This window comes from Coffea eugenioides, chromosome 5, assembly GCF_003713205.1.
Source record: "Coffea eugenioides isolate CCC68of chromosome 5, Ceug_1.0, whole genome shotgun sequence".
In the NCBI taxonomy this organism is placed as follows: domain Eukaryota; kingdom Viridiplantae; phylum Streptophyta; class Magnoliopsida; order Gentianales; family Rubiaceae; genus Coffea; species Coffea eugenioides.
The window spans coordinates 1555878-1566115 of record NC_040039.1 but is presented as its reverse complement, the minus strand read 5'-3'; the positions used below and the strand labels follow the sequence as shown (position 1 = coordinate 1566115).

At 40.6% G+C, this 10238-nt stretch overlaps 1 pseudogene; it reads right to left on the bottom strand.

Annotated features, from left to right (window-relative positions):
• Positions 1-10238, bottom strand: part of LOC113770274 — a 99375-nt pseudogene extending 89137 nt beyond the window's left edge.

The window sequence follows — 10238 nt, the reverse complement described above, 5'->3', positions numbered from 1 at the left end:
GCAACTGCAGATTGATAATGAAAATAAAGACCTTCCAGTTCAAAAATAATTGCTTTTGAAGGAGGAGGATGATCTGAAACAATGGAGGAAGCAAATGGAGCAAGAAAGGGAGGTGTTGGACGAGAAGAAATTTGTTGCACCTACTTCTGATCGGAAGTCTTCTGATCAATCTGGTGGCTGTTGCCACCGCAATTTTTGGCTTCTGTAAAGGATCACAGGATTTGTCAGTAACAGGTGTCGAGCCTGTGCAATAATAAATACCTGCTCGAGAAAAATATAAATTTTCTGTGTATAGTAATGAGCAGGGTCGAATCCACAGGGACTGGAAAAAATTCGATTCTTTTCAAGTTCAGGACACGGGGGATTTTTATCAGTTAAAAATAATTAAACAATTTAACCAAAAATAAATGATTAATTAATATGAATGTAAATAGAAATTAAATAAATAATAAATAAATTCTAGCCAAGGATACAACTTCTCAGACACAGTCCATTCATCCGATCATTAATGCAAAGAAGGTTCACTTAATTTTATTAACAGGTTAGTTATAGTCGCCGATAAACTCTGACAACCAGCTTTTTCTTAATTTATTGATAACCAAGGTACAACTGTTGATTACCCCTAACCAGGAAATACTCCTAAATATGACCATAGGAATTAATTTCCTAATTTCTTTAAAAACTAGAAAAGCCTAATCCAAATTAATAACACGCACGAGGGTTATTTAAATCAGATTGCACGTTCCCCTAGTATGCGAAAATACTAGTTGCTACTAATATTAACCAATTAAACAATTACGGATTTAATTGATTAATTTGACATGAGATTAATAAGTCAAATTGCACATCGGACCCTTGATATTCAATTAACAAAATAATCCCATGGAAATTCAAATAGAAAACATGCAAATATTAACAAATTAAGAAACACATGAAAATTAATTCGATCTCACAGATATTTGGGAATGCGTCGTCGCGTTGATCCTTGACTAGATGAGAAGATTACCCACGCCTCATAAGAAAATTCCCACACAATTTAATTGAATTCAAAGACATACATAACTCGCTAATAATCTAGAATGAGACTTTGAGTCTCCGTAGACTCCTTGAAGAAAAACTGCACACCACAAAATAAGAGAAGGAACAAGTTCCTATTCTCAAAAACAGAGTTCCTATCTTTTTCTCCGTAGTCTAATGTCCTCTGCACTAGTTTCATAAGAGAACTAGTTACGTAGGAAGTAAATAGGAAAGCTACTTTCATCATCAAAGTCCACCTATGGCTAATGAGTACATCTCTCAAAAGAACACATTTTCTAAATCAATCCATCAACTTTGTACGTGGTCCCGGCTGAATTGAGAGAAGAATACACAAGTGAAGGCTTTCCCGAATTCCTTTCTCTTCTTTTAGTTTCTTGCTAGTGGACTTTATAATAGAAAGGCAATTCTTCATTAGCACGAAAGAAATGAAATCCGTTGTTTAGCATCATGAAGGCCAGGTATGTGAAGCATTTGGAAGTCTCTCACGTGTGTAGCAATCTTCACAAGAAGGTCTCCATTTTTGAACGCTTTTCCGTTCCACTTCCTATAAATATATCCAAATACCAAATATAAATATATGTTGACAATTAAAGCAATATTTGGCAAGGACAAATAGGAAAATTAACAATAAAATTATTAACAATTAACACCCTATCAATTCCCCCCACACTTAAATCATGCTTGTCCTCAAGCATGGGAACACTAAACTCAACAATGGCTAGCTCTCATGTCGTCTATTGCCAAGCTGTGCTTATACCAAAATCAAGTTTTAGTGGCTAAGTGTCAAGACATAATTCTTCCTGTTAGCTCCTGAAATTATAGACTTGTTCAATTCATGGCTAACTCATCTAAGAAATCAAAATATTAAACTAGCAAAAGTTAGCAATTGGGTCAACTGACAACCAAAATCTCAACATTGAAGAACAAGGATCGGCAGGCCAACATGATCATAAGCTTACATATTTTTTTTTATTTTTTTAATTTTTATTTTTTATTTATATAATAATAATTTTTTTTTATAAATGCTAATCCAAGCTATTTCAGTCTTTGACGTGAACTTTGACATTTTAGATGAAAAAGACCCAGTTACCAACTTTTCACAGCTTCAGGAACTACCTACTCAATTAGATAGTCACCACTTTTGGACGCGACAGATCTACACTTGCTTAGTGGAAGACTCCCGGTTACTGGTGATGACACTACGGAGTAGAGCCAACTTTTATTAATTCACAAATTAAAGCACCAGAAATACCAGACAGTTACAAGATCATGCCCCACTCATCTGCCTAACATGGAGAACTAAGATCAATAATCGCCCAATACAGCACACAAACATATGCTAGTAAAATATTATATATTGCTGCTAAACAATTAACCAACAATTTTGCACCAATCATTAAACTCAGTTATATCACAAGATAACATGCTTTACTTCCATTTAAACTTAAATTCATAGAAAAATCATAACCAGCAATAGACGAGTGAGTTGCCACATTTTATTCATCAAACAATGAGAAGATAAAGCCCAACCAATTTAAAAAAAACTCCAGTCAAATCCAAAATCTCTCCCACACTTAAAGACACATTGCCCTCAATGTGACAATTAAAACAGTTAAAAATATGAAGAAGGCAACGGAAACTCCCTACATCGTCAAAAACAGCGTGCGGTTAGGACAAATTGAGGTTCAACACCCACATGGTGCATAAACGCTGCCAAATTCTGTGCCATGCTATGCACATTCGCATCAATATTGGTTACCTGAGCTTCTAGTTTCTAAACTCGCATCTGGAGTTGGTGCCAGTCATCAGCCCTTGGGGTTGGAGGAGGTGGAGTGGAGGTCGAAGGGCCGGGGTCACCGCTAGCAGTGGAGGAACGAGCAAAAGATGAACGAGGGGGGATACGAGACGGTCCCGGTGGTGGAACCTCCCACCCGTTGTCACCCTCCCTAGCCAAGCCCATTTTCTCTAGACAAGGGATGTCTAAGGGCTCCATTTGACATGCTACACGCAAATCATGGTTAGAGAGATCAAGCACATGCAAATTAACAGCCAAATGGGTAATGTATGATCCAAGAATCAAGGGGCGCTTCTTTTTAGTCAAAACAGACTTGAATTGAGAACCTAGCCAGCACCCCAAATTAACTTTAATGTTATTATGCATGCACCAAATAAAGAAAAACTCCGACTTAGACAAAATGTCCGAGCTATCTCGCCTGCCTGAGAAACTATAAGCCAAGAAACGCTGGATGTAGCGAGAAACCGGGTCCTTGAGATAAGAGCTCTTGGATTTCCTAGGGTCATAAGGATCACGGTCTACGGACATCTCCTCCCAAATATAGCTATAGCGGGAGAAGAAGGGCTCTACGTAGTCACAAGCACTCTCGGCATACTCCCGAGAGTCAGCGTAGGCCCTATCAATAAAACCAAAGGCTAGATTGAAATCAGTAATGGAGTGGTGGAATTCTTGACCCATTAATCGAAAACGAATGACATTGGGGGTAGAGACTGTGTAACCAGTGGAAATGTCAAACTCAAATGTGGTATAGAACTCCCTAACCAACTCAACAAATGCCGGACAGTCAACAATATTTGTGTAGGGACGCCACCCGATGGCATTAATCAAGCGGTCAAAGTCAACTGGTATATTCAAAAGACTTAAGGTGGCGGCGTCCTGATAGCGGCAAGGAATAATTCGTCGTTCACAACAAATAGCATATCGCTGTTTGTCGGTGGCTCTGGTGAAGTTCAAATTGCCTCCAAAATGTGAAGGGTCAGAAATATGAACGCCTCTTTGCCTCCCAAGACGAGCCCTTCTCCCAGAGGAAGAGGGATCGTGCGCGGGGTCAGAGGCGAGAATGGTGGGTTGAGGTGGGAGAGGCCGAGAGGTCCTAGGTGTTCTAGACCTAGAAGAAGATCTGGGTTTCACCATTTTCTCCAAATGTTACTCCAATCAACAATAGACAACAATTTTCAACAGAAATTAGAACCAACAGATTCAAAGCAATAACAATTGTAATAACCACTAGGGCCTCTCTATTAGTCAATTCAAACAACAAAATGCACAATTCAGGCCCTCACAGGTTATCCAAATACCCCAATAATATCTAGCAATTAAAATGAATGGACAGAATATTCGCAGCAAGGTAATGAGAGGTAATCCAACTACAATTATGCAACAATTAAACTTAATGGGCAAAGGACATCCAACCAATTTCACTCAAACAAACTATGAGCAGTGTTAATGTCTAAACAAACCACCAAATTTCAGCAATTAGACACAATACCACTCAAAATCTCAATAACTGTCTCTAATTGGACAGTTAATTACACACTCAACCAACCCCAATAACCATTCAAATCAACAAACAAACGCAGGAAGGAGCTACCCACAAATAAGAAACAACTCAATTGACCAACCCAAAGCTCTGATAAGTCCAACAAAACCAAGCAGTACCCGAAATAGAAGAAATGAAAATGGGAATCAATTAGCAATCAACTCCCAAATCGCTCCCAAATATTCCTGGCGAACCAACTCATCAAAAATCAAGTATCTCACCCCTACAAGTACAATATAGCTTGGCCAATCGCAGCAAATTCCAATACCAAAGTATCCTGAAAATTAACTAATGATGGAGAAACCTTAATACCCTCACCTGTCGAGATTTGACAGGTAGCGACGGTGAGGTGTGAGCAGCCTGCGAAGGGGATGATGGAGGTCGCTGGCGAAGTGAAGTGAGCTGGTGGCGAGTGAGGTGGGTGCGCGGCTGCTTGGTGGCTCAAGGAGGAGAGGTAGCGGCGGACAGCGGACGCTTGGGCGTGCGCTGGAGTGAAGATCTTGGTCGCGGCAGGGAGTGAGGTGGTTGCTGGCTTGTGCGAGGGAGGCGGCAGCTTCGGTCGCGGCTGGTGTGGTGCGAAGAGAGAGAGCTGACGCGGTGGAGAGTCAAGCGAAGAGAGAGAGGGAGGGAGAATTTGGCGGTCTTCGCTCGTGAGGTACCAGGTGCGGCGTGATGGAGGAGCTTGGAGGTAGAGGGTGATATCTAGAGAGAGAGACGGCAAGGAGATGGCTCGCTGCCAACCTTCGTCGATGGGTAACGGCGGTGAAAAACGAGACAGAGGGTGGAGGTGCAGTGGCGGCGCGAGCTCACAGTCGTGGGCAAGAGCTGGTATTTGCGAGCTAGTGGCTCGCGATGGAGGAAGCAGCAGGCAGCGGCGGTGCTGCTCCTGGTTGCGCGCGGCGTGGAGGAGAGCTGGTGGTGTTTGGCGAGAGATTTGGAGGTGTTTGGCGAGAGAGAGTGAGAGAGCAGAGGGAGGTGGCAGCGGCTGGCTATGGAGGTGAGACGCACGAAGTGGAGGTGAGATAGCGGCGGACAGCGCGAGGAAGAAGAAGGAATCGGTGAAGAAGAAGAAAGAAAAGGGAAAGAAAGAAAGAAAAGAAAAGGAAAAGAAGAAAGAAAATGAAGAAAAGAGAAAGAAAACAAGGAAAAAAAAATAGTTTTTGGTCTTGCTTGTTTTTTTTATATTTAATTTCAAAAATTGAATTGCTGAAAAAAAACTAAACCGAATGTTAAGAAGGGAAGTAATTGTATTTTGATTTTTTTTTTTTTTTTTTGATTGCAAAAATTTGAATTTTTGAAAAGAAAAACATAATTGAAGGCTAAAAAGGAAAATAATTTTATTATATATATATATAAACAATTTATTTATTTTTTTTGAATTTAAATTTCAAAAATTTAATTGCTGAATTAATTTTATTTGTATATTATTTTTTCTCAAAAAAAAATAAATTTTTTTTTTATTTTCTTTGTTCTGGTTCGTCAAACATAGCGTGAGCACGCCAAGATTAGAAAACATCTACTGATCTTGGAAATCAGTTTTTGAACATTAATGCGTGCCCTCTCCGCGCGGGCACGCCAAGATTCCACTTCGAAATGTTGAAGATTTTACCAACATGGCATGGGCACGCCATGTTTTAGAAACATCCACTGACCTTGAAGTTGGAACTTGTAAGATTAATGCGTGCCCTCCTCGCGTAGGCACGCCATGATCACCTGTCCTGGTCATAGTAGAGAAAATATCAAATTTAAGTAATACCCAAGTGAAAAATGACATATTTAACAAATTGAACAACAAAAATCAACAAAATCAAAAATTGGGTTGCCTCCCAAAAGCGCCTTTCTTTAACGTCTTTGGCTAGACGGAGTCCAGAATCTGGTTAAACTAAGCAAATCGGGTCTTCCAGTTGCATCATCTCCACCCGTTCAACTGGAAATCCTTCATAATACGGCTTGAGACGGTGACTATTCACCACAAATTTCTTCTTCGTTTTCAAACTCTGGATCTCCACTGCACCATAATGAAAGACATTAGTCACAACAAAAGGACCGATCCAACGAGAACGTAATTTACCTGGAAATAGCTTCAATTTGGAGTGGTACAGTAGAACTTTTTGCCCACAGACGAATGTCTTCCTTGATATCTATTGGTCATGAAATACCTTATTCTTCTTTTTATAAATCCCCGCGTTCTCATATGCTACATTTCGAATCTCCTCCAATTCTTGTAATTGTAACTTTCTTTGAATTCCGCCTTCCTTGATATCCATGTTACATTGTTTAACCGCCCAAAACACTCTATACTCAAACTCGACCGGGAGATGACATGACTTTCCAAATATCAATCGGTAAGGGGACATGTCAATAGGTGTCTTGTATGCCGTCCTATATGTCCATAGTGCATCCTCTAGTCTCATACTCCAATCCTTCCTATCAGGTCGGACCATCTTCTCTAGAATCGACTTGATCTCTCGGTTCGACGCTTCCGCCTGACCATTTGTCTGAGAATGGTAGGATGTGGAAACTTTGTGCAAGACACCGTATCTCTTAAAATTGCAGCGATCGTCTTGTTGCAGAAATGAGTACCACGATCACTTACAATTGCTCGCGGCATCCTAAAGCGTACAAAAATATTAGACTTAATGAATTCTGCAACCGCTTTAGTATCATTAGTGCAGGTGGTCTTTGCTTCCACCCACTTAGAAACGTAATCTACAGCAAGCAATATATACAAAAAATCAAAGGACGAAGGAAAAGGACCCATAAAGTCAATATGCCAAACGTAAAAAATTTCAACAAAATCATTGGGGTTTGAGTCATTTGATCCCTACGAGAGATATTACCTACTCGTTGACACTTATCACAGGACTTACAAATGAGTAGGCGTCCTTGAATAGGGTTGGCTAATAGAATCCACTCTCTAGCATCTTACGAGCCGTTCTCTTCGGTCCAAAGTGACCTCCACATGCAAAAGAATGACAATAGGCTAGAATAGATTGAAATTCAGTTTCCTACGGATGATTTGATCGGCACCCCGCTTCCAGAGGTAAGGATCATCCCAAATGTAAGACTTTGCATCGCTTCTCAACTTGTCTCTCTTTGCCTTGGGCCATCCTGTAGGAAACTTGTCAGTGACTAGAAAATTAACAATATCCGCATACTAAGGCAAAGATGAATTAATAGAAAATAAATGCTCATCAGGGAATGTTTCTCTCAGTGTCTAGGTTGAACTCTTGTAACAACAATATCCACCGTATCAATCGTGGTTTTGCCTCTTTCTTGGTCAACAGATACCGCAAAGCTGCATGATTAGAAAAAATAATAACTTTAACACCAAGTAAATAGGACCGGAATTTCTCTAAGACAAAAACAACTGCTAAAAGTTCATTTTCGGTGGTTGAATAGTTCAATTGAACTCCGTTCAAAGCTCGAGATGCATAGTAGATAGCATGAGCTGTCTTTCCCACTCTTTGACCCAATACCGCACCAACTGCATAATTGCTGGTGTCGTACATGATCTTGAATGGGAGGTCCCAATCAGGGGGTTGGATAATAGGTGAAGAGGTCAATAGTTCCTTTAACTTATCGAATGCCTTCTTACATGTTTCATCGAACTCGAAAGATACATCTTTTTGCAAAAGTTGGAACAAGAGTGCTCCAATTTTCGAGAAATCTTTGATGAACCTTCTATAGAAACCTGCGTGGCCCCAAGAAGGAACGAACTTCCCGCACACTCGCGGGGTAAGATAAAGTAGATATAACATCTATTTTTGCCTTATCAACCTCGATACCTGTAGATGATACTACATGACCCAAAACTATCTCGTGTTCGACCATAAAGTGGCATTTTGCCCAATTAAACACGAGATTAGATTCTATACACCTTACTAAGATTAATTTCAGGTTATCTAGACAGTTTTCAAAACTTTCACCATACACACTAAAATCGTCCATGAAAAACTCAATAATCTTCTCAATATACTCTGAAAAGATACTTACCATGCATCTTTGGAAAGTAGCAGGTGCATTACACAATCCAAATGGCATCTTTCGGTATGCAAATATTCCAAATGAGCACGTAAAAGTAGTCTTCTCTTGGTCCTCGGGTGCGATGGCAATTTGAAAATAACCTGAAAATCCATCCAAAAAATAATAGTAAGCTCGACATGCTAATCGCTCCACGATCTGGTCAATGAAAGGGAGGGGGAAATGGTCCTTTTTCATGACGGCGTTTAGCTTTCGATAATCGATACACTGTCGCCATTCGGTGGGCTTTCGAATTGGTACGAGTTCACTCTCTTGGTTTGGTTCTACCGTCACCCCTGCCTTTTTCGGGAGCACCTGCACTGGACTCACCCACAAGCTATCTGATATTGCGAATATAATTCCCACATCCAATAGTTTCAGGATCTCTTTTTTCACTACCTCCATCATAAGAGGATTTAGTCTCCTCTGATCCTGCCGCACGGGTTTAGCACCTTCCTCGAATCGAATTCGGTGCATACACACCGCGGGGCTAATTCCCTTGATATCGGCTATGGTCCATCCTATCGCCTGCTTATGTTCCCTGAGAACTCGAAATAGTTTATCTTCTTGAACCTTTGATAAACCCGCGGAGATGATCACTGGAAGTGTCCCCCCTTCACCCAAGTATGCATATTTCAGGTGTTTCGGCAGCGGTTTCAGTTCCAAGACAGGTGCCTGCACCACAGATGGAAGCAACCTTTTGTGAGGTTCAGGTATAAAAATGGGTGCGAGGTCATACTTTGTCTTCGTGGTTGGTAACGTTCGCAACGATCCAATCACGCAATTGAGCTCTTCACTCAACTCTACCCAAAAGGTCGTCTCGAACTCGAAGTGCCTGGTCAGGGCGACCTCTAGCTCATCCCTACCTTCAATTTCAAAAACCTCCTGTATAGCAGGGTCAATAACATTTACCGAGAAAACAAAGCCAACATTTGAATCGGATGGATATTTCATGGTTTCAAAGATGTTAAAGTGAACAATCTCACCATTAAATTTTATAGACAAAATACCCTTATTAACATCAATTTTTGTTCGGGTTGTGCTAAAAAAGGGTCTACCTAACAATAAAGGTGACGGATCACGGGAGTGTTCATCCTCCATGTCGATCACATAAAAATCAGCTGAAAAAACCAATTCATTAATTTTTATCAAAACATCTTCAATCAACCCATCACGGTATGCATTGGTCCTGTCAGCTAGTTGGATTATTATTCCAGTCTCTTTCAAAGGGCCTAAGTTCAAGGAAACATAAATGGACTTTGGCATGACATTAATCGAGACTCCTAGGTCTTACATGACATTTCCAATCAGAATATTACCTATCCTACAAGGAATAGTAAACATACTTGGGTCCCCGCATTTCGGTGGAAGCTTTCTTTGTAGAATTGCTGAAACATTCTCTCCAACTATAACTCGTTCATTCTCCTTCAACCTCTTGCGATTGGCACACAAGTCCCTCAAAAACTTTGCGTACCTGGGTACTTGTTTAATCGCATCCAGTAGGGGTATGTTGATCTCCACCCTGCGAAAGATCTTCAGGATTTCTTTTTCCTTGTCTTGCTTCTTTAGTTTCTCCAACCTGTTAGGAAAGGGAGGTGGATTAGCTTTAACTGTAGTAATTGGGTTCGGGAGTACCTTTACATTTTTGTTGTCTCTGCCCTGCTCTTCCAACTCTTTCTCAATCTGTTTCTCGTCCTTGTCTTTAGGAATCATAGGTTCGGGTCCTTGGACTTCCTTGCCACTCCTCAAGGTCATTGCACTTACATTCTTTGGATTTGCCTCAGATTGAGATGGCAACTTCCCTTGAATTTGGGACTCCAAACGGTTGATCCTTATGGTCAT